The following is a 21,029-nucleotide window of genomic DNA, read 5'->3' as shown; positions in this document are numbered from 1 at the left end:
AAAGAAATATATTAAAGTAAAACAAATTGTTCATTTAAAAATAAAAAAGTTGTTTCCATTTCCACATTTAAAATGAAATAAAACTAAAAAATTCCTGCACACAATTTTTGCTGTCTTCAGTTGAAGCTTCAGTGAACTAAACTTTGGTTTTTTTTTTTTGCAAACATGCAGTTATATAAATGATTGCAAATTAAAAACATTGATTCAAATGAATTTCATTGCTTTTTTTAAGCTACTCAGTTTTGATCACTTGTTTTTCCTGATTAATCAGAAAACTGGTGAGGTTGCAATAGTTCCATAATCCAGAGAAAATGTCTTTGGTGGGAAAAAAGGGAAGGAAATCTTCATTTAAAACAGTGAGTGAGGAGTCCCTTGATGGCGGCCACCAGCCTGTGGTGGGCTAGCGGATTCTCTGCTGCTCGTGCAGAGCCCCTTGTGCTTCCTACAGATCCAGTGGCAGGTACCTGGTGTGTGAGGAAGCCTAAATAAAAATGAATAAAGAAATACATAAATAAAATAATGAGTGTTTCAGTTATAAGGAAATAAATCCATGTAGGAAATATATTTTAAAAAATCAATTGTATACAAAATGGTAATATCTTAAATTGTTTATTTTGAATAACATGCACAGTTGAAATATTCTGTTCTGTATATATAAGACGATCTTGTTTCACCCAGTGCTAATACCAGCAAGAGGAGCATATTGTCATCATAACATCAACATTTAACAAGAGTATGTGATGCATGCTTAGTCGCGTCAGTCCTTTCTGACTCTGCGATCCCATGGACTGTAGCCTCCAGGCTCCTTTGCTCATGGGATTCTCCAGACAAGAATACCAGAGTGGGTTGTCATGCCCTCCATGGGGGTCTTCCCGGCCCCAGGGAACCCAACCTGTGTCTCTTAAGGTGGGTTCTTCACCACTGTCAATAATTGCATCAGATAGATAATGTACTCACTTTATAAACTCAGGGACCATGGTTCATTCCTAGTCACCTAGCTAATACTTCATATGTTTCCAACTCAGAAGTCAAGGATAAATCTGAATTGCCCTTTCTTCGTTCTTTATATTATATAATGCAGCCTATGTATAAAGTAGTATTTCTTCCTGAGCCATATCAAATACTTGCTAAAAGTGAAATTGCCATTGTACATTATGGACACAAAAGCAAAAATTTTTTTCTTTCCCTTTTTTTACCACATCATGGGCATGGGGATCTTAATTCCCCAGCCAGGGATGGAACCTGTGATCCCTGCATGAGAAATGCAGACTCTTAACCACTGGACCACCAGGGAAGTCCCTAAAAGCAAATTGAAAGGCATGTATAAATGCTCTTGATCATGATCATAAACCTGGGATGAACTGAATTCCACTTACCATGCTCCAGTTATTGAGAAAAGCTTAGTTACCAAGAAGAAATAGCCAGATGCTAGAATTGCATGAAAATTTTGAGTTCACCAAAAAGTTCATTCTAGTTTTTCTGTAAGATGGTATATATTATAGAGGCTCCATGGTCCTAGCTTCATTATTATTATACCAGCTATCAGTTATCTCTCTGTGATTGTTCCCTCTCTATGTATAAATGGCATTGTAATCAAATTTAGTCACTCATTTTCTATTTAGTCATTAGCCACACATGATTCGTCATGCTGGAGAATTAATGGGGGACAATGGTTCCAGTGGAAGGACTAGATATTAATTGTGGCATTCTGAGCGCATGTAAATGAATGCAATGGGATAATAAAGCTATTTATGTACATCTTCATATATAACTGTTAAGTTTGAACTAGATCTGAAGGAATTAAAGTGATCTTGCATAAGTGGTGGCAATAAAGGAAAAAACCTTTCAAGAAGAGGACACAACATATGTAAAGGCTGTGTGGCAGGGAGTGACAGATAGTCAGTAACTGAAGAAGGATCATGTGACAGACCCCAAACGAAGGTTTGAGATATTAAGTATGTTGGGCTTCACTTTGGAGCAACAATCCTTTCAGTCAGTTCAGTTCAGTCGCTCAGTCGTGTCCAACTCTTTGCGACCCCATGAATTGCAGCACGCCAGGCCTCTCTGTCCATCACCAACTCCTGGACTTCACTCAAACTTACGTCCATCGAGTCAGTGATGCCATCCAGCCATCTCATCCTCTGTTGTCCCCATCTGCTCCTGCCCCCAATCCCTCCCAGCATCAGAGTCTTTTCCAGTGAGTCAAATCTTCGCAGGAGGTGGCCAAAGTATTGGAGTTTCAGCTTTAGCCACTTTAGCATCATTCCTGCCAAAGAACACCCAGGAGTGATCTTCTCTAGAATGGACTGGTTGGCTCTCCTTGCAGTCCAAGGGACTCTCAATAATCTTCTCCAACACCACAGTTCAAATGCATCAAAACTTCAGCGCTCAGCTTTCTTCACAGTTCAACTCTCACATCCATATATGACTACTGGTAAAACCGTAGCCTTGACTAGACTGACCTTTGTTGGCAAAGCAATGTCTCTGCTTTTCAATATGCTATCTAGGCTGGTCATAAATTTCCTTCCAAGGAGTAAGCGTCTTTTAATTTCATGGCTGCAGTCACCATCTGCAGTGATTTTGGAGCCCCCCAAAATAAAGTCAGCCACCATTTCCACTGTTTCCCCATCTATTTCCCATGAAGTAATGGGACCAGATGTCATGATCTTTGTTTTCTGAATGTTGAGTTTTAAGCCAATTGTTTCACTCTCCTCTTTCACTTTCATCAAGAGGCTTTTTAGTTCCTCTTCACTTTCTGCCATAAGGGTGGTGTCATCTGCCTATCTCAGGTTATTGATATGATTCCCGGCAATCTTGAGTCCAGCTTGTGCTTCTTCCAGCCCAGCGTTTCTCATGATGTACTCTGCATAGAAGTTAAATAAGCAGGGTGACAATATATAGCCTTGACGTACTCCTTTTCCTATTTGGAACCATTTGTTGTTCCATGTGCAGTTCTAACTGTTGCTTCCTGACCTGCATATAGGTTTCTCAAGAGTCAGGTCAGGTGGTCTGGTATTCTCATCTCTTTCAGAATTTTCCACAGTTTATTGTGATCCACACAGTCAAAGGCTTTGGCATAGTCATTAAAACAGAAATAGATGTTTTTTTTGAACTCTCTTGCTTTTTTGATGATCCAGTGGATGTAGGCAATTTTATCTCTCTTCCTCTGCCTTTTCTTAAACCAGCTTGAACATTTGGAAGTCCACGGTTCACATACTGCTGAAGCCTGCCTTGGAGAATTTTGAGCATTACTTTATTAGCGTGTGGGATGAGTGCAATTACATGGTAGTTTGAGCATTCTTTGGCATTGCCTTTCTTTTGGATCGAAATAAAAACTGATCTTTTCCAGTCCTGTGGCCACTGCTGAGTTTTCCAAATTTGCTGGCATATTGAGTGCACCACTTTCACAACATCGTCTTTCAGGATTTGAAAGAGCTCAGCTGGAATTCCATCACCTCTACTAACTTTGTTCATAGTGATGCTTTCTAAGGCCCACTTGACTTCACATTCCAGGATGTCTGGCTCTTGGTGAGTGATCACAGCATCGTGATTATCAGGGTCATAAAGATTCTTTTTGTACAGCTCTTCTGTGTATTCTTGCCACTTCTTTTTAATATCTTCTGCTTCTATTAGGTCCATAATATATCTGTCCTTTATCGAGCCCATCTTTGCATGAAATGTTCCCTTGGTATCTCTAATCTTCTTGAAGAGATCTCTAGTCTTTCCCATTCTGTTGTTTTCCTCTATTTCTTTGCATTGATCCCTGAGGAAGGCTTTCTTATCTCTCCTTGCTATTCTTGGAACTCTGTGTTCAGATGCTTATATCTTTCCTTTTCTCCTTTGCTTTTCACTTCTCTTCTTTTTACAGCTATTTGTAAGGCCTCCCCAGACAGCCATTTTGCTTTTCTGCATTTCTTTTCCATGGGGATGGTCTTGATCCCTGTCTCCTGTACAATGTCACGAACCTTTGTCCATAGTTCATCAGGCAATCTATCTATCAGATCTAGTCCCTTAAATCTATTTCTTACTTCTACTTTATAATCATAAGGGATTTGATTTAGGTCATATCTGAATGGTCTAGTGGTTTTCCCTACTTTCTTTAATTTCAGTCTTAATTTGACAATAAGAAGTCATAATCTGAGCCACAGTCAGCTCCCAGTCTTGTTTTTGCTGACTGTATAGAGCTTCTCCATCTTTGGCTGCAAAGAATATAATCAATCTGATTTTGGTGTTGACCATCTGGTGATGTCCATGTGCAGAATTTTCTCTTGTGTTGTTGGAAGAGGGTGTTTGCTATGACCAGTGCGTTCTCTTGGCAAAACTCTATTAGTCTTTGCCCATCTTCATTCTGTATTCCAAGGCCAAATTTGCCTGTTACTCCAGGTGTTTCTTGACTTCCTACTTCTGCATTCCAGTCCCCTATAATGAAAAGGACATCTTTCTTGGGTGTTGGTTCTAAAAGGTCTTGTAGGTCTTCATAGAACCGTTCAACTTCAGCTTCTTCAGCATTACTGGTTGGGGCATAGGCTTGGATTACAGTAACATTGAATTGTTTTCCTTGGAAATGAACAGAGATCATTCTGTCGTTTTTGAGATTGTATCCAAGTACTGCATTTCAGACTCTTTTGTTGACCATGATGGCTACTCCATTTCTTCTGAGGGATTCCTGCCCGCAGTAGTAGATATAATGGTCATCTGAGTTAAATTCACCCATTCCAGTCCATTTTAGTTTGCTGTTTCCTAGAATGTTGACGTTCACTCTTGCCATCTCCTGTTTGACCACTTCCAATTTGCCTTGATTCTTGGACCTAACATTCCAGGTGCCTATGTAATATTGCTCTTTACAGAATCAGATGTTGCTTACATCACCAGTCACACCCACAACGGGGTATTGTTTTTAGTTTGGCTCCATCTCTTCATTCTTTCTGGAGTTATTTCTCCACTGATCTCTTAGCATACTGGGCACCTACCGACCTGAGGAGTTCCTCTTTCAGTATCCTATCATTTTGCCTTTTCATACTGTTCATGGGGTTCTCAAGGCAAGAATATTGAAGTGGTTTGCCATTCCCTTCTCCAGTGGACCACATTCTGTCAGACCTCTCCACCATGACCTGCCTGTCTTGGGTGGCCCACATGGCATGGCTTAGTTTCATTGAGTTAGACAAGGCTGTGGTCCATGTGATCAGATTGACTAGTTTTTTGTGATTATGTTTTCAGTGTGTCTGCCTTCTGATGCCCTCTTGCAACACCTCCCATCTTACTTGGGTTTCTCTTACCTTGGACGTGGGGTATCTCTTCACGGCTGTTCCAGCAAAGTGCAGCTGCTGCTCCTTACCTTGGACGAGGGGTGTCTCCTCACCACAGCCCCTCCTGACCTGGAACGTGGAGTAGCTCCTCTCGGCCTTCCTGTGCCCGCATGGCCACTGCTCCTCGGACCTGGGGTTGCTCCTCTCAGCCGCCGCCCCTGACCATGGAGCAACAGTAAATTATTCAAATGTTTTGAATGTGGGAAGGATACATGGGCCAGGAGAAGTTCAGGTCTGTGTTTCAGAGAAAACACTCCAGGTGGAATATGAAGACTGACCGTGATAGACTTTAAGAAATCAGCCATGAAAAATAGTGAAACAATGCCATTTGCAGTAACATGGCTGGACCTAGAGGGTATCATACTAAATGAAGTAGAGAAATGCAAGTATCAAAGGCTAATTATTTATATGTGAAATCAAAATAAAATGCAAATGAACTTCCTTACAGAACATAAGTTCAATTCAGTTTGGTTCAGCTGCTCAGTCGTGTCCGACTCTTTGTGACCCCATGAATCACAGCATGCCAGACCTCCCTGTCCATCACAAACTCCCGGAGTTCACTTAGACTCACGTCCATCGAGTCAGTGTTGCCATCCAGCCATCTCGTCCTCTGTCGTCCCCTTCTCCTCCTGCCCCCAATCCCTCCCAGCTTCAGAGTCTTTTGCAATCAGTCAACTCTTGGCATGAGGTGGCCAAAGTACTGGAGTTTCAGCTTTAGCATCATTCCTTCCAAAGAAATCCCAGGGCTGATCTCCTTCAGAGTAGACTGGTTGCATCTCCTTGCAGTCCAAGGGACTCTCAAGAGTCTTCTCCAACACCACAGTACAAAAGCATCAATTCTTCGGCACTCAGCTTTCTCCACAGTCCAACTCTCACATCATACCTGACCACTGGAAAAACCATAGCCTTGACTAGATGGACCTTGGTAGGCAAAGCAATGTCTCTGCTTTTGAATACGCTATCTAGGTTGGTAATAACTTTTCTTTCAAGGAGTAAGCGTCTTTTAATTTCATGGCTGCAGTCACCATCTGCAGTGATTTTGGAGCCCAGAAAAATAAAGTCTGACACTGTTTCCACTGTTTCCCAATCTATTTGTCGTGAAGTGATGGGACCAGATGCCATGATCTTCATTTTCTGAATGTTGAGTTTTAAGCCAACTTTTTCACTCTCCTCTTTCACCTTCATCAAGAGGCTTTTGAGTTCCTCTTCACTTTCTGCTATAAGGGTGGTGTCATCTGCATATCTGAGGCTATTGATATTTCTCCCGGCAATCTTGATTCCAGCTTATGCTTCTTCCAGCCCAGCATTTCTCATGATGTACTCTGCATAGAAATTAAATAAGCAGGGTGACAATATATAGCCTTAACGAACTCCTTTTCCTATTTGGAACCATTTGTTGTTCCATGTGCAGTTCTAACTGTTGCTTCCTGACCTGCATATAGGTTTCTCAAGAGGCAGGTCAGGTGGTCTGGTATTCTCATCTCTTTCAGAATTTTCCACAGTTTATTGTGATCCACACAGTCAAAGGCTTTGGCATAGTCAATAAAGCAGAGATAGATTTTTTTTTTTTTTTGGAATTCTCTTGCTTTTTCAATGATCTAGAGGATGTTGGCAATTTGGTCTCTGTTTCCTCTGCCTTTTATAAAACCAACTTGAACAACTGGAAGTTCACGGTTCGTGTATTGCTGAAGGCTGGCTTGGAGAATTTTGAGCATTACTTTACTAGCATGTGAGATGAGTGCAAAAAACAGACTCACAAACATAGAAAAAAATTTTATAGTTGTCAAAGTGGAAAGGTGGCAGATGGATAAATTATCACTTTAGGATTAATGACTCGCACTGCTATATATACAATTACAGACTCACACTGCTATATAAACAACCAGGATGGACCGTACAGCTCAGGCAGCTATGTTTAATATCTTATAATAATGTATATTTAAACATATATACATCTATATATATACTGTCCAGGTCTCACAACTCTAGGTGACCACTGGGAAGACCATAGCCTTGTTTATATGGACCTTTGTTGGCAGGTAGTGTCTCAGCTTTTCAACACACTCTAGATTTGTCACAAGACTGTAAAGAAGGCAGAACACCAAAGAATTGATGCCTTCACACTGTGGTGTTGAAGACTCCTGAGAGTCCCTTGGACAGCAAGGAAGTCAAGCCAGTCAATCTACAGGGAAATCAACCCTGAATATTCATTGGAAGGACTGATGCTGAAGCTGAAGCCCCAATATTTTGGTGACCTGATTCAAACAGCCAACTCATTGGAAAAGTGCCCAGTTCTGGGAAGGATTGAAGGCAGAAGGAGCAGAGAGTGTCAGAGGATGAGGTGGCTGGCCGATATCAATGATGTAATGCACATGAAATTGAACACACTTTGGGAGAGGGAGGCCTGGTGTACTGCAGCCCATGGGGTTTCAGAGTCAGATATGACTGGTCAACTGAACAATAACATGTATATATACTACTGAATCAGTTTGCTATACACCTGACACATTATGAATCAATTATATTTCTCTCTCTCTCTCTCACACACACACACACACACAAAACTTTAAAAAGAAACCAGTCATAGGTGCCTATAACTGAAGCTGAAATATCTCTTGGGTGTTTGAAGAGAAGTCTGACTTTCTAATTATATTCAACTTAGTTCAGCATTTCAAAGACATTTTTAGTCTCAGAGTAGAGACACAGACTGTAAGTCTGCACTTAATTTGTTAAGTTTTATTGAGAAAATAACTCCCTGAGAATAATCAGCAGTTATAGTAGCTAGATTAGATGAATTGATATATTTTGAAGTACTTCAATAGTCTTAGTTTATTTCATCTATAGTGGTACAGTTGAAATGGAAACTATTTCAATTTAATAACTGACAGAAATAAGGCAGAAGAAGTGGTATTTTTAGTAGCAAGGCTGTGAATAATGTAAGTCACAGTGTCAGTGGGAAAAGGGATTTGTTAAATATGTGGAACATGGTGTGTAGGCTTAGAGGGATAGATACCAAGAAGAGTAAGTTCAACCGAAGAAAGAGCTTGGCACAAAGTGAAAAAACCATGAATGAAAAATAGGATGAGCATCACTGTTGTGCTACCACAAATACACTAAATTCAGTAGGAAAAATGTATATTCTATGCTTTCACTGTTTTCTAACTGAATGGTATCAAGGAACAAGTATGAGAATAATTTTTCATATTCTACAAGCATGAACTCTGAGAATTTTAAAACTTAGAAAATTAGAATAAAATTAGAAATGTAGAAGACACAGAAGCACATAAGACCTTTTTAAAAGTTGATTATAAGGACAACAGAGGGCCAAGGAATGTCTTGGAAAAAGAATGGCTGGCTGATTGATACTGCTAGGCCTGGAAAAAAGCTATTTGGATAAAGAAAGAAATTAAGTGATCTGTCAGAGAATTTACATTGATAAGTGGGAAGAATTTATTTCCATTGATAAGTCAATTCATAGCTCCTAAAATTTAATTTGCCAACAAAGGTCCATCTAGTCAAGGCTATGGTTTTTCCAGTAGCCATGTATGGATGGGAGAGTTGGACTATAAAGAAGGCTGAGAGCCGAAGAATTGATGCTTTTGAACTGTAGTGTTGGAGAAGACTCTTGAGAGTCCCTTGGACTGCAAGGGGATCCAACCAGTCCATCCTAAAGGAGATCAGTCCCGAATATTTATTGGAAGGACTGATGCTGAAGCTCAAGCTCCAATACTTTGGCCACCTGATGCAAAGAGCCAACTCATTGGAAGAGACCCTGATGCTGGGAAGGATTGAACCTAGGAGGAGAAGGGGTTACAGAGGATGAGAGGATTGAATGGCATCACCGACTCAATGGACATGAGTTTGAGCAAGCTCCAGGAGTTGGTGATGGACAGGGAAGCTTGCCATGCTGCAGTCCACGGGGTTGCACAGAGTCGGGCACAACTGATGTAACTTAGCAGCAGCAGCAATGGGGAAAAAATTGAGATTATTGTTTAATGGTCTACTTTGAAAAATGTATTATTTGTCCTGTACTTTGTATTCCAAAGTTGACAATATCTTGAAACAGGCAATTTCCACTTGGCTGACTTGTTGTAGATTAGTTGTTTCAATTCTCTAAGACATGAAACCTATATATAAAGAAGAGTTCAGATGTCTTTTCTAAGTATTATAGATGACGGAACTGCTTGCTCTGTATTGTATGCATTTCTATGGTTATCATTACAACCTATCTCTTCTTGTCTGGAAAGGTGCACATTTGAAATCAGATAAACTTGGAGTCAAATGGGTCATTACTAATCATATGATTTTATGGAAGATAATACACTTCTCTAAATGAGTTTTCTCATCTGTAAAATAAGAATTATCCTATCTTGTATATTTATTGTTTATTCTTGGACTGATTCATTCACTTACAGATATTGATTGAATAATAATTCTAAATGCTGAGAATGAAATGGTGACTCCAAGTAGACAAGGTCTATGCTGTCATGGAGCTTAAAAGTTAGTAGTAGAGAAATTAATCATAAGTCACACATATTTACAACTTTGATTAATGCTAGAAAGAGCAACACATGATATCTTAAACATACAGTAAAGAAATTTGACATAATAAAAGAGTTATCTAAAGCTTCCTTGAAGAAATAACTTGAAGATAGAAAGATGAAAAATGTTGCCTGTGTTCATCAAGGGTAGACTTGAAGAAGAAAAAAATAAGTAGTATGTGCAAAAGCCCCAAGGGAGCAGAAGTAAGAATATGGTCATGACAGACAGAAGGCCCTGGAACACAGAGAACAAACGGGCTGTTATAAAAGTTAAAACTAAAAAATGAGGTAAGAGTCAAATTATCCAGAACTTGAGGCATTTTTTTCATTCTTAAAATGATGTACTATATGAACAAAAGGAATGGCAAATCCATTTTGTATTTGTTTATACATATTTCACCATCAATAAATATTTTATCCATTTCATGTAGGAACAATCTCTAGTGGACAGGTGATATGCACCAGCACTAAGAAATACATATCCCCTTGTAAGTAATATATGTGACAAAGCATATGCATTCCCTGATGCACTGAAGCAGGACCACTACATCCATTATGTTGACCAAAGATACGGCAACATCAAAAAATGCAGTATCAGCAATTGAAGAAACTCTAAAAATGTTTTCTACCATATTTTTAAAAATAACAGTGTTTCAAATACTGTATTATGAATTCATTCCTAAAGAAGTATGGCAAGATTTTTACAAAGATTAAATATAGAATATTATACACATTCTTAATATTTAGTCTATATTGATGTATAGACTAGTCTATAACAAAATAATAAACACAGTAAATTAGATCTATTTCTATTAAATATGAATAAAATACAAAATTATCAATAAATTATAATTTATCAGATCAGGTCAGATCAGTCGCTCAGTCGTGTCCAACTCTTTGCGACCCCATGAATCGCAGCATGGCAGGCCTCCCTGTCCATCACCAACTCCCGGAGTTCACTCAGACTCAAGTCCATTGAGTCAGTGACGCCATCCAGCCATCTCATCCTCTGTCGTCCCCTTCTCCTCCTGCCCCCAATCCCTCCCAGCTTCAGAGTCTTTTGCAATCAGTCAACTCTTCCCATGAGGTGGCCAAAGTACTGGAGTTTCAGCTTTAGCATCATTTCTTCCAAAGAAATCCCGGGGCTTATCTCCTTCACACTGGACTGGTTGGATCTCCTTGCAGTCCAAGGGACTCTCAACAGTCTTCCCCCACACCACAGTTCAAAAGCAGCAATTCTTCGGCACTCAGCCTTCTTCACAGTCCAACTCTCACATCCATACATGACCACAGGAAAAACCATAGCCTTGAATAGATAAACCATTGTTGGCAAAGTAATGTCTCTGCTTCTGAACATGCTATCTAGGTTGGTCATAACTTTCCTTCCAAGGAGTAAGCGTCTTTTAATTTCAAGGCTGCAGTCACCCTGTGCAGTGACTTTCGAGCCCAGAAAAATAAAGTCTGACACTGTTTCCACTGTTTCCCAATCTATTTCCCATGAAGTGGTGGGACCGGATGCCATGATCTTCGTTTTCTGAATGTTGAGCTTTAAGCCAACTTTTTCACTCTCCACTTTCACTTTCGTCAAGCAGCTTTTCAGTTCCTCTTCACTTTCTGCCATAAGGGTGGTGTCATCTGCATATCTGAGGTTCTTGATATTTCTCCCGGCAATCTTGATTCCAGCTTGTGCTTCTTCCAGTCCAGCGTTTCTCATGATGTACTCTGCATAGAAGTTAAATAAATAGGGTGACAATATATAGCCTTGACGAACTCCTTTTCCTATTTGGAACTAGTCTGTTGTTCCATGTCCAGTTCTAACTGTTGCTTCCTGACCTGCATACAAATTTCTCAAGAGGCAGATCAGGTGGTCTGGTATTCCCATCACTTTCAGAATTTTCCACAGTTTATTGTGATCCACACAGTCAAAGGCTTTGGCATAGTCAATAAAGCAGAAATAGATGCCTTTCTGGAACTCTCTTGCTTTTTCCATGATCCAGCAGATGTTGGCAATTTGATCTCTGGTTCCTCTGCCTTTTCTAAAACCAGCTTGCACATCAGGAAGTTCAAGGTTCACATATTGCTGAAGCCTGGCTTGGAGAATTTTGAGCATTACTTTATTAGTGTATGAGATTACTGCAATTGTGCAGTAGTTTGAGCGTTCTTTGGCATTGCCTTTCTGTGGGATTGGAATGAAAACCGACCTTTTCCAGTCCTGTGGCCACTGCTGAGTTTTCCAAATTTGCTGGCATATTGAGTGCAGCACTTTCACAGCATCATCTTTCAGGATTTGGAATAGCTCAACTGGAATTCCATCACCTCCACTAGTTTTGTTCATAGTGATGCTTTCTAAGGCCCACTTGACTTCACATGCCAGGATGTCTGGCTCTAGGTGAGTGATCACACCATCGTGATTATCTGGGTTGTTAAGATCTTTTTTGTACAGTTCTTCTGTGTATTCTTTCCATCTCTTCTTAATATCTCTGCTTCTGTTAGGTCCATACCATTTCTGTCCTTTATCAAGCCAATCTTTGCATGAAATGTTCCCTTGGTATCTCTGATTTTCTTGAAGAGACCCTAGTCTTTCCCATTCTGTTATTTTCCTCTATTTCTTTGCATTGACCGCTGAGGAAGGCTTTCTTATCTCTTCTTGCTATTCTTTGGAACTCTGCATTCAGATGTTTATATCTTTCATTTTCTCCTTTGCTTTTAGCTTCTCTTCTTTTCACAGCTATTTGTAAGGCCTCCCCAGACAGCCATTTTGCTTTTTTGCATTTCTTTTCTATGGGAATGGTCTTGATATCTGTCTCCTGTACAATGTCACGAACCTTATTCCATAGTTCATCAGGCACTCTATCTATCAGATCTAGTCCCTTAAATCTATTTCCCACTTCCACTGTATAATCATAAGGGATTTGATTTAGGTCATACCTGAATGGTTTAGTGGTTTTCCCTACTTTCTTCAATTTAAGTCTGAATTTGGCAATAAGGAGTTCATGGTCTGAGCCACAGTCAGCTCCTGGTCTTGTTTTTGCTGACTGTATAGAGCTTCTCCATCTTTGGCTGCAAAGAATATAATCAATCTGATTTCGGTGTTGACCATCTGGTGATGTCCATGTATAGAGTCTTCTCTTGTGTTGTTGGAAGAAGGTGTTTGTTATGACCAGTGCATTTTCTTTGCAAAACTCTATTAGTCTTTGCCCTGCTTCAGTCCATATTCAAAGGCCAAATTTGTCTGTTACTCCAGGTGTTTCTTGACTTCCTACTTTGGCATTCCAGTCCCCTATAATGAAAAGGACATCTTTTTTGGGTGTTAGTTCCAGAAGGACTTGTAGGTCTTCATAGAACCTTTCAACTTCAGGTTCTTCAGCATTACTGGTTGGTGCATAGACTTGGATTACTATGATATTGAATGGTTTGCCTTGGAAATGAACAGAGATCATTCTGTCGTTTTTGAGATTGCATCCAAGTACTGCATTTCGGACTCTTTTGTTGACCATTATGGCTACTCCATTTCTTCTGAGGGATTCCTGCCCGCAGTAGTAGATATAATGGTCATCTGAGTTAAATTCACCCATTCCAGTCCATTTCAGTTCACTGATTCCTAGAATGTTGACATTCACTCTTGCCATCTCTCGTTTGACCACTTCCAGTTTGCCTTGATTCATGAACCTGACATTCCAGGTTCCTATGCAATATTGCTCTTTACAGCATCGGACCTTGCTACTATCACCAGTCACATCCACAGCTGGGTATTGTTTTTGCTTTGGCTCCATCCCTTCATTCTTTCTGGAGTTATTTCTCCACTGATCTCCAGTAGCGTATTGGGCACCTACTGACCTGGGGAGTTTCTCTTTCAGTATCCTATCATTTTGCCTTTTCATACTGTTCATGGGGTTCTCAAGGCAAGAATACTGAAGTGGTTTGCCATTCCCTTCTCCAGTGGACCACATTCTGTCAAATCTCTCCACCACGACCCGCCCTACTTGGGTTGCCCCACGGGCATGGCTTAGTTTCACTGAGTTAGACAAGGCTGTGGTCCTAGTGTGATTAGATTGACTAGTTTTCTGTGAGTATGGTTTCAGTGTGTTTGCCCTCTGATGCCCTCTTACAACACCTACCATCTTACTTGGGTTTCTCTTACCTTGGGTGTGGGGTATCTCTTCACAGCTGCTCCAGCAAAGCACAGCCATTGCTCCTTACCTTGGACTAGGGGTATCTCCTCACCACCACTCTTCCTGACCTTCAATGTGGCATAGCTCCTCTAGGCTCTCCTGTGCCCACGCAGCCACGGCTCCTTGGACGTGGGGTTGGTCCTCCGGGCCACCGCCCCTGGCCTCGGTCATGCAGTTGCTCCTCCCGGCCGCTGCCCTTGGCCTCAGGCTTAGGGGCGTGGGGTAGCTCCTCCTGCCCGTCACCCCTAGCCTCGGGCTTGGGGCATGGGGTATCTGCTCCCAGCCGCCGCCCCTGACCTCGGACTCGGGGTATCTCCTCTCGTTGCTGCCCCTGGCCTTGGGCATGGGTTGCTCCTCCTGGCCACCACCCCTGGCCTCAGGCTTAGGGGCATGGGGTAGCTCCTCCCGGCCGCCGTCCCTGACCTTGGATGCTGGGTATCCCCTCTCGGCCGCCTCCCCTGACCTCAGACGCAGGGTAGCTCCTCTTGACCGTTCCTGCGCCGTCGAAGTCTGGTACTCTCGGCCGCTGCCCTGACCTCGGACGTTGGGTAACTCCTCTTGGCCGCCGCCCTTCAGGCATGGGGTCCCCCCGGCATAATAAATATATATTATATATTATTATGGATCATATATATTATATACATCAATGAATAATCCACCACCAATATTATTGTGGTGCAGAAATATTACAAGAGATGAAAATTACCTAATAAATTTTGCAATCTAAGTGTTATTGATTATCCTGATAAGAGCATCTTTGACAAAATGGTGGGTGGGCCAAAAAAGCTGTATGAATTGGGCCCAAAAGCTACTTAGAGAAACAGAATTGGAGACCTTATGTTTGCAAATGTATCTATGCTTGGAAAATAAGATTAGAAGAGTTGACTCACTGGAAAAGACTCTAATGCTGGGAGGGATTGGGGGCAAGAGGAGAAGGGGATGACAGAGGATGAGATGGCTGGATGGCATCACTGACTCGATGAACGTGAGTCTCAGTGAACTCCGGGAGTTGGTGATGGACAGGGAGGCCTGGTGTGCTGCAATTCATGGGGTCTCAAAGAATCGGACACGACTGAGCAACTGATCTGATCTGATCTGGTCTGAAACTTGGGTGGCATATATGTGGTAAAAGATCCATGTTTTAGTTTTGATCATACTGTGGTGGTCAGATTACAATTAAAGTTTCTGTTCACTTTTGCACTTTTAATTTTTCTCTAAATTTAAAGTTATCATCAATAAACATATATTATGATAAACTGAGAAAAATACATTGTTTAAAAAATAAGTAAAAAATAGTTTCTTATATTAAAAGAAAAACTTGGTGGTTTAGTCTTGGAACAGTTTCAGACTGTAAGCTGATGAAATTAAGAATGTACAAGAACTGTCTTCTAAGAAGTTTGGTGTCCACAGGATTGATATGGACTATACTTCTAAGAATGAAGTTCACACCTCTCAAAGCATGCTGTCTTTGCTGTTCAGGATTTGCAAACTGAATGCACATCAGAAAGCCTCTTGGGATATTCCAGAGATAAGATTTTATAAAACTAGAACATTGTATGGGGCTCTTCTCTGTGATTAGTGCTCTGTCTTAGACGGAAATCCCACTCTGTACTTGTTTCTGTAACAAGAGACACACAACTAGATATAATCCTGATCGTGTCCATAAACTTTCTCATTCCACCCTCTTCTGTAGAATTTCAGTGTTATCTTTGAAAATAGAAGCTGACATGTACAAATAAGACCTCTTTCTTAACTCTTGAGAGCCAGCTGTCCAGAGAGAGTAAGCAATTCTGGTTTGCTCAGTTGTGTCCTTTCATGCTGTAAGATTTACAGAGGTACCTTAACATGGAGAAGCCTAGATTTTGTTCATGGTAATCATCAGTTTGTTCATTATTCTGAGAAATTCTGTAGGTTAGAGTCAGGAGGTACATAATGGGTATTCAATTAAGGTGTAATTGCAAATGTAAATATGAGCTTTACTATTAACACAGGTGATTGTATCATCTCCATTGACCTAACTCCTGATTGGCTTTTCTTGTTGTAATAGATTTGATTTTTATAGCACAGTTTCATATTTACAACAGTGAAAAATATACAGGTAGTACAGGAATTTCCCATCTATTTTCTGCTACTGCTGTTTAATCCCTAAGTCATGGCTGACTCCTTTGTGACACCAGGGACTATAGCCCACCAGGTTCCTCTGTCCATGGGATTTCCCAGGTGAGAATACTTCAGTGGGTTGCCATTTCCTTCTCCAGGGGATCTTTCTGACCCAGGGATCAAACACACATCTCCTGCATTGGCAGGAGGATTCTTTACCGCTGAGCTACAGGGAAGCCCTGTAAACGCCTTTGTTTTTGTTCAGTCCATAAGTTGTGTCTGACTCTTTGAGACCCCATGAACCTCAGCATGCCAGGATTCCCTGTCCTTCATTGTCTCCTAGAGGTTGTTCAAACTCATGTCCATTGAGTTGGTGATGCCATCCAACCATCTCATTCTCCTTTTCTCCCTTTTCATCATGTTCTCAGTCTTTTCCAGAATCAGGGTCTTTTCCAATGAGTTGAATCTTCAACAAGTGGCCAAAGTATTGGAGGTCCAGCTTTAGCATCAGTTCTTTCAATTAGTATTCAGGGTTGATTTCCTTTAGGATAGACTGGTTTGATCTCTTCTCATTGCAAGGGACCTTCAAGAGTCTTCCAGTACCACAGTTCAAAAGCATCAATTCTTCAGCACTCAACCTTCTTTGTGGTCCAGCTCTCACATCCATACATGACTACTGGAAAAGCCATAGCTTTGACTATATGGACCTTTGTCGGCAAAGTGATGTCTTTGTTTTTTAGTACTCTATCAAGGTTTGTCATCAGAGAAGGCAATGGCACCCCACTCCAGTACTTCTGCCTGGAAAATCCCATGGATGGAGGAGCCTGGTAGGCTGCAGTCCATGGGGTCATGAAGAGTCGGACACGACTGAGCGACTTCACTTTCACTTTTCACTTTCATTCATTGGAGAAGGAAATGGCAACCCACTCCAGTGTTCTTGCCTGGAGAATCCCAGGGAGAGGGGAGCCTGGTGGGCTGCTGTCTATGGGGTCACACAGAGTCAGACACGACTGAAGCGACGCAGCAGCAGCAGCAAGGTTTGTCATAGCTTTTCTACCAAGAAGCAAGCGTCTTGGAATTTCATTGTTGCAGTCACTGTCTGAAGTGATTTTGAAGCCTAAGAAAATAAAATTTGTCACTGTTTCCACTTTTTTCCATCTATTTGCCATGGAGTGATGGGACTGGATGTCATGATCATGGTTTTTTGAAGGTAGAGTTTTAACCCAGCTTTTTCATTCTCATCTTTAACCTTCATCAAGAGGCTCTTTAGTTCTTTTTTGCTTTCTGCCAGTAAAGGGTTATCATCTGAATATCTGAGTTCGTTGATATTTCTCTCAGCAACCTTGATTCCAGCCTGTGAAATATCCAGCCCTGCATTAAATAAACAGGGTAACAATATACAGTCTTGACGTACTCCTTTCCCAATTTTGAACCAGTCTGTCATTCCATGATTCTAGCTGTTGCTTCTTGACCTGCACACAGGTTTCTCAGGAGACAGGTAAAGTAGTCTAGTATTTTCATCTCTTTAAGAATTTTCCACAGTTTGTTGTGATCCACACAGTCAAAGGTTTTAGTGTAGTCAATATAGCAGGTGGCGATGGTTTTTTGGAATCCCCATGCTTTTTCTGTGATCTGACAGATGTTGGCAATTTGATATCTGGTTCCTCTGCCCTTTCTAAATCCATTTTGTACATCTGGAAGTTCTCAGTTCACATACTACTGAAACCTATCTTGGATTTTGAGAATCATCTTGCTAGCATGTGAAATAAGTGCCATTATACTGTGGCTTGAATATTCTTTGTGTGTGTGTGTTACTTGCTCAGTCATGTCCTACTCATTGCAACTCCATGGACTGAAGCCCACCAGGCTCCTCTGTCCATGGAATTCTCCAGGCAAGAATACTGGAGTGGGTTGCCATTCCCTTCTCTAGGGGTTCTTTCCGACCCAGGGATTAAACCCAGGTCTCCTGCACTGCAGGCAGATTCTTTACCATCTGAGCCACCAGGGAACATTCTTTGGCATTGCCTGTCTTTGGGATTGAAATGAAAACTGACCTATTGCAGTCCTGTGGTCACTGCTGAGTTTTCCAAATTTGCTGGCATATTGAGTGTAGCACTTTCACAGCATCATCTTTTAGGATTTGAAATAGCTCTACCGGAATTCCATCACCTCCACTAGCTTTGTGGTAGTCATGCTTCCTAAGGCCCACTTGACTTCTTACTCCAGGGAGTCTGGCTCTAGCTGAGTGATGACACTGTCGTGATTATCTGGGTTATTAAGATGTTTTTTTGTACACTCTTCTATGTATTCTTGCCACCTCTTCTTAATCTCTTCTGCTTCTGGTACGTCCTTGACATTTCTGTCTTTCATTGTGCCCATCTTTGCATGAAATATTCCTTTGATATCTCCAATTTTCTTGAAGTGATCTCTAGCCTTTCCCAATCTATTGTTTTCCTCTATCTTTGCATTGTTCACTTAAGAAGACTTTCTTATCTCTCCTTGCTATTCTCTGTAGCTCTTCATTCATTTGGGTGTATCTTTCCCTTTCTCCTTACATTTCTTACTTATATTTGATGAACTAATATTGATACATTTTTATTAAACAAAATTTTTAGCTTATTCAGGTTTCCTTAAATAAACTTTAAATTCTATTTAACAAAATGTGTCATTATTCATTCATCAACTGTGAGTAATTGCCATAGCAATATATTAGTAATAGATTAAACTGTGTGTTTGTGTGTGTGTGGAGGGGTGGTATTTGGGACTTCTCTGGTGGTTCGTGAGTAAAGAATCCACTTGCCAATGCAGGAGATGTGTGTTCAATTTTTCGGTCAGGAAGATCCCCTGGAGAAGGTTTGTTTGAGCTTCCCAGGTAGCATACTTGTAAAGAATCCAGTTGCCAATACAGGACATTCAAGAAATACTAGTTGAATTCCTAGGTTGCCAAGATGCCCTGGAGCAAGTTCCATGGACAGAAGAGCTTAGTGAGTTACAGTCCATGGAGTCACAAAGAGACCCGACTAAGCAACAGAGCACGCACGCACGCACACACACACACACACACACACAAACACGTTTGCTTATTTTACCTAATTTTTTTTTTTCTCTTCCAGGATTTCATGTAGGGTACTACATCATATTTAGTTCTTATATCTCTTTAGCCTTCTTTTAGTGTGATAATTTCTCTGACTTTTATTGTTTAAGATGAACTTGCAGTATGAGGAGCAGAGTTTCTCAAAATTAGACTGGGACTGTGCTTTAAGGGAAAGTAGATCACAGAGTAAAACTGTCATTTTCATTCTATCATATCAGTGTTACATAGTACTGTCAGTGTGGTTTATGACAGTTGATTCTGAACTTGGTCTCATGGCTTATGTAGGATTTGCCTTGTTTCTTTACTTTATTCCCAGGTAAAGGAGAATTTTAAAAATTAATATCTTCTTTTGGACAGAGAATATTTTTAAATTTTTTTTAGGATTACTGAGAGGGACAAGTGGTGATGGTGGAAAACAGGAAAGGATAACGAGGTTGTGAGTTTCAGGTAAAGTGGTAGGGCTTCTGGGCAGTGGTACAAATGGACATGATTGCCTTGGCTGGAATTGGAGCACATTTTTTTTCTGAGACTGTGGAGAAATTTGCTAGGAATAGTGAACCTATAGTTGTGTTTGAGCAAGTCTCAAATATGTTCATTTTTTAATGGCACAGTTTTTTTTTTTGTTTGTTTGTTACATTTTGCTTCACTGAGTGAAAGGAAGTGGCTGAGACTAGCCACATAGCAAAACAGAAAATTTAACAAACTAGGAATTAGTGAAAAGACAACTAAGCAGCAGTTGAAGGTTTATTTCAGGTTAAAAACTATCAGGTTTTACAGATTATGTTATTTTATCCAGATAATGCAAAAGACCATTGATTAGAACTACAGTTAGAAGCTGACAAAAACAAGTATAGTTGAAGGAATTGGGATATGAGACTCTGTTGAGAATGAGCTAAAATATCTGAAAAAAGGCAAATGAAAGCTTAACATAACTAGAAGATGGCAATATTTAAGAAGATGCAATGAATGGCTTTGAAGACTGAATTCAATGCAGTGATTGAAAAGTGGGTAAAAGAAGGATGATCTGATGAGAGAAATTTCAAATTTCAATATGTGGAAAATAGTGTGAAAGCCTTCATCCAGTTTGCAGTCATATGAAAATTCTTCCAAAGTAGGGAAGTGATTTAAAAAGCACATTAAATGACAGGATCTAACCATATGGCTGGCTGCCATGGTGATGGTAGTGCATGTGGGTATTCTGATGATCGTAGCCTATGAAGTTGACAAGAAAGTGAGTCAAGTATGATAATCTATGTAAAATATCAAGTTGTGACTCTAAAGTTAATAGATAATTGTGACAAGGATATAAAGAGGCAGTACTTGAAATTTTGTGAACAGAATGGTAGTTGATAAGCAGTATGGAATCAGAAGAACATTAAACCATTCCAGACTTTCTTTTTGATGATGGAAAAAGAAATAATGAAGAAAGGAGAGGCCTGTTTTTAAGAGGGAAGCTAATGAATGTTTAGCTAATGAAACATTATGGTACATTAGAGAAAGATAAGTATTTTAACCCAAATCAAGGTCATAAAAATTCACATCAGATCAGATCAGATCAGTCGCTCAGTCATGGCTGACTCTTTGCGACCCCATGAATCACAGCACGTCAGGCCTCTCTGTCCATCACCAACTCCCGGAGTTCACTCAGACTCACGTCCATTGAGTCAGTGATGCCATCCAGCCATCTCATCCTCTGTCGTCCCCTTTTCCTCTTGCCCCAATCCCTCCCAGCTTCAGAGTCTTTTCAAATGAGTTAACTCTTCCCATGAGGTGGCCAAAGTACTGGAGTTTCAGCTTTAGCATCATTCCTTCCAAA

Source organism: Bubalus bubalis, chromosome 15 (assembly GCF_019923935.1).
Source record: "Bubalus bubalis isolate 160015118507 breed Murrah chromosome 15, NDDB_SH_1, whole genome shotgun sequence".
In the NCBI taxonomy this organism is placed as follows: Eukaryota; Metazoa; Chordata; class Mammalia; order Artiodactyla; family Bovidae; genus Bubalus; species Bubalus bubalis.
This window is presented reverse-complemented; position numbering follows the sequence as displayed.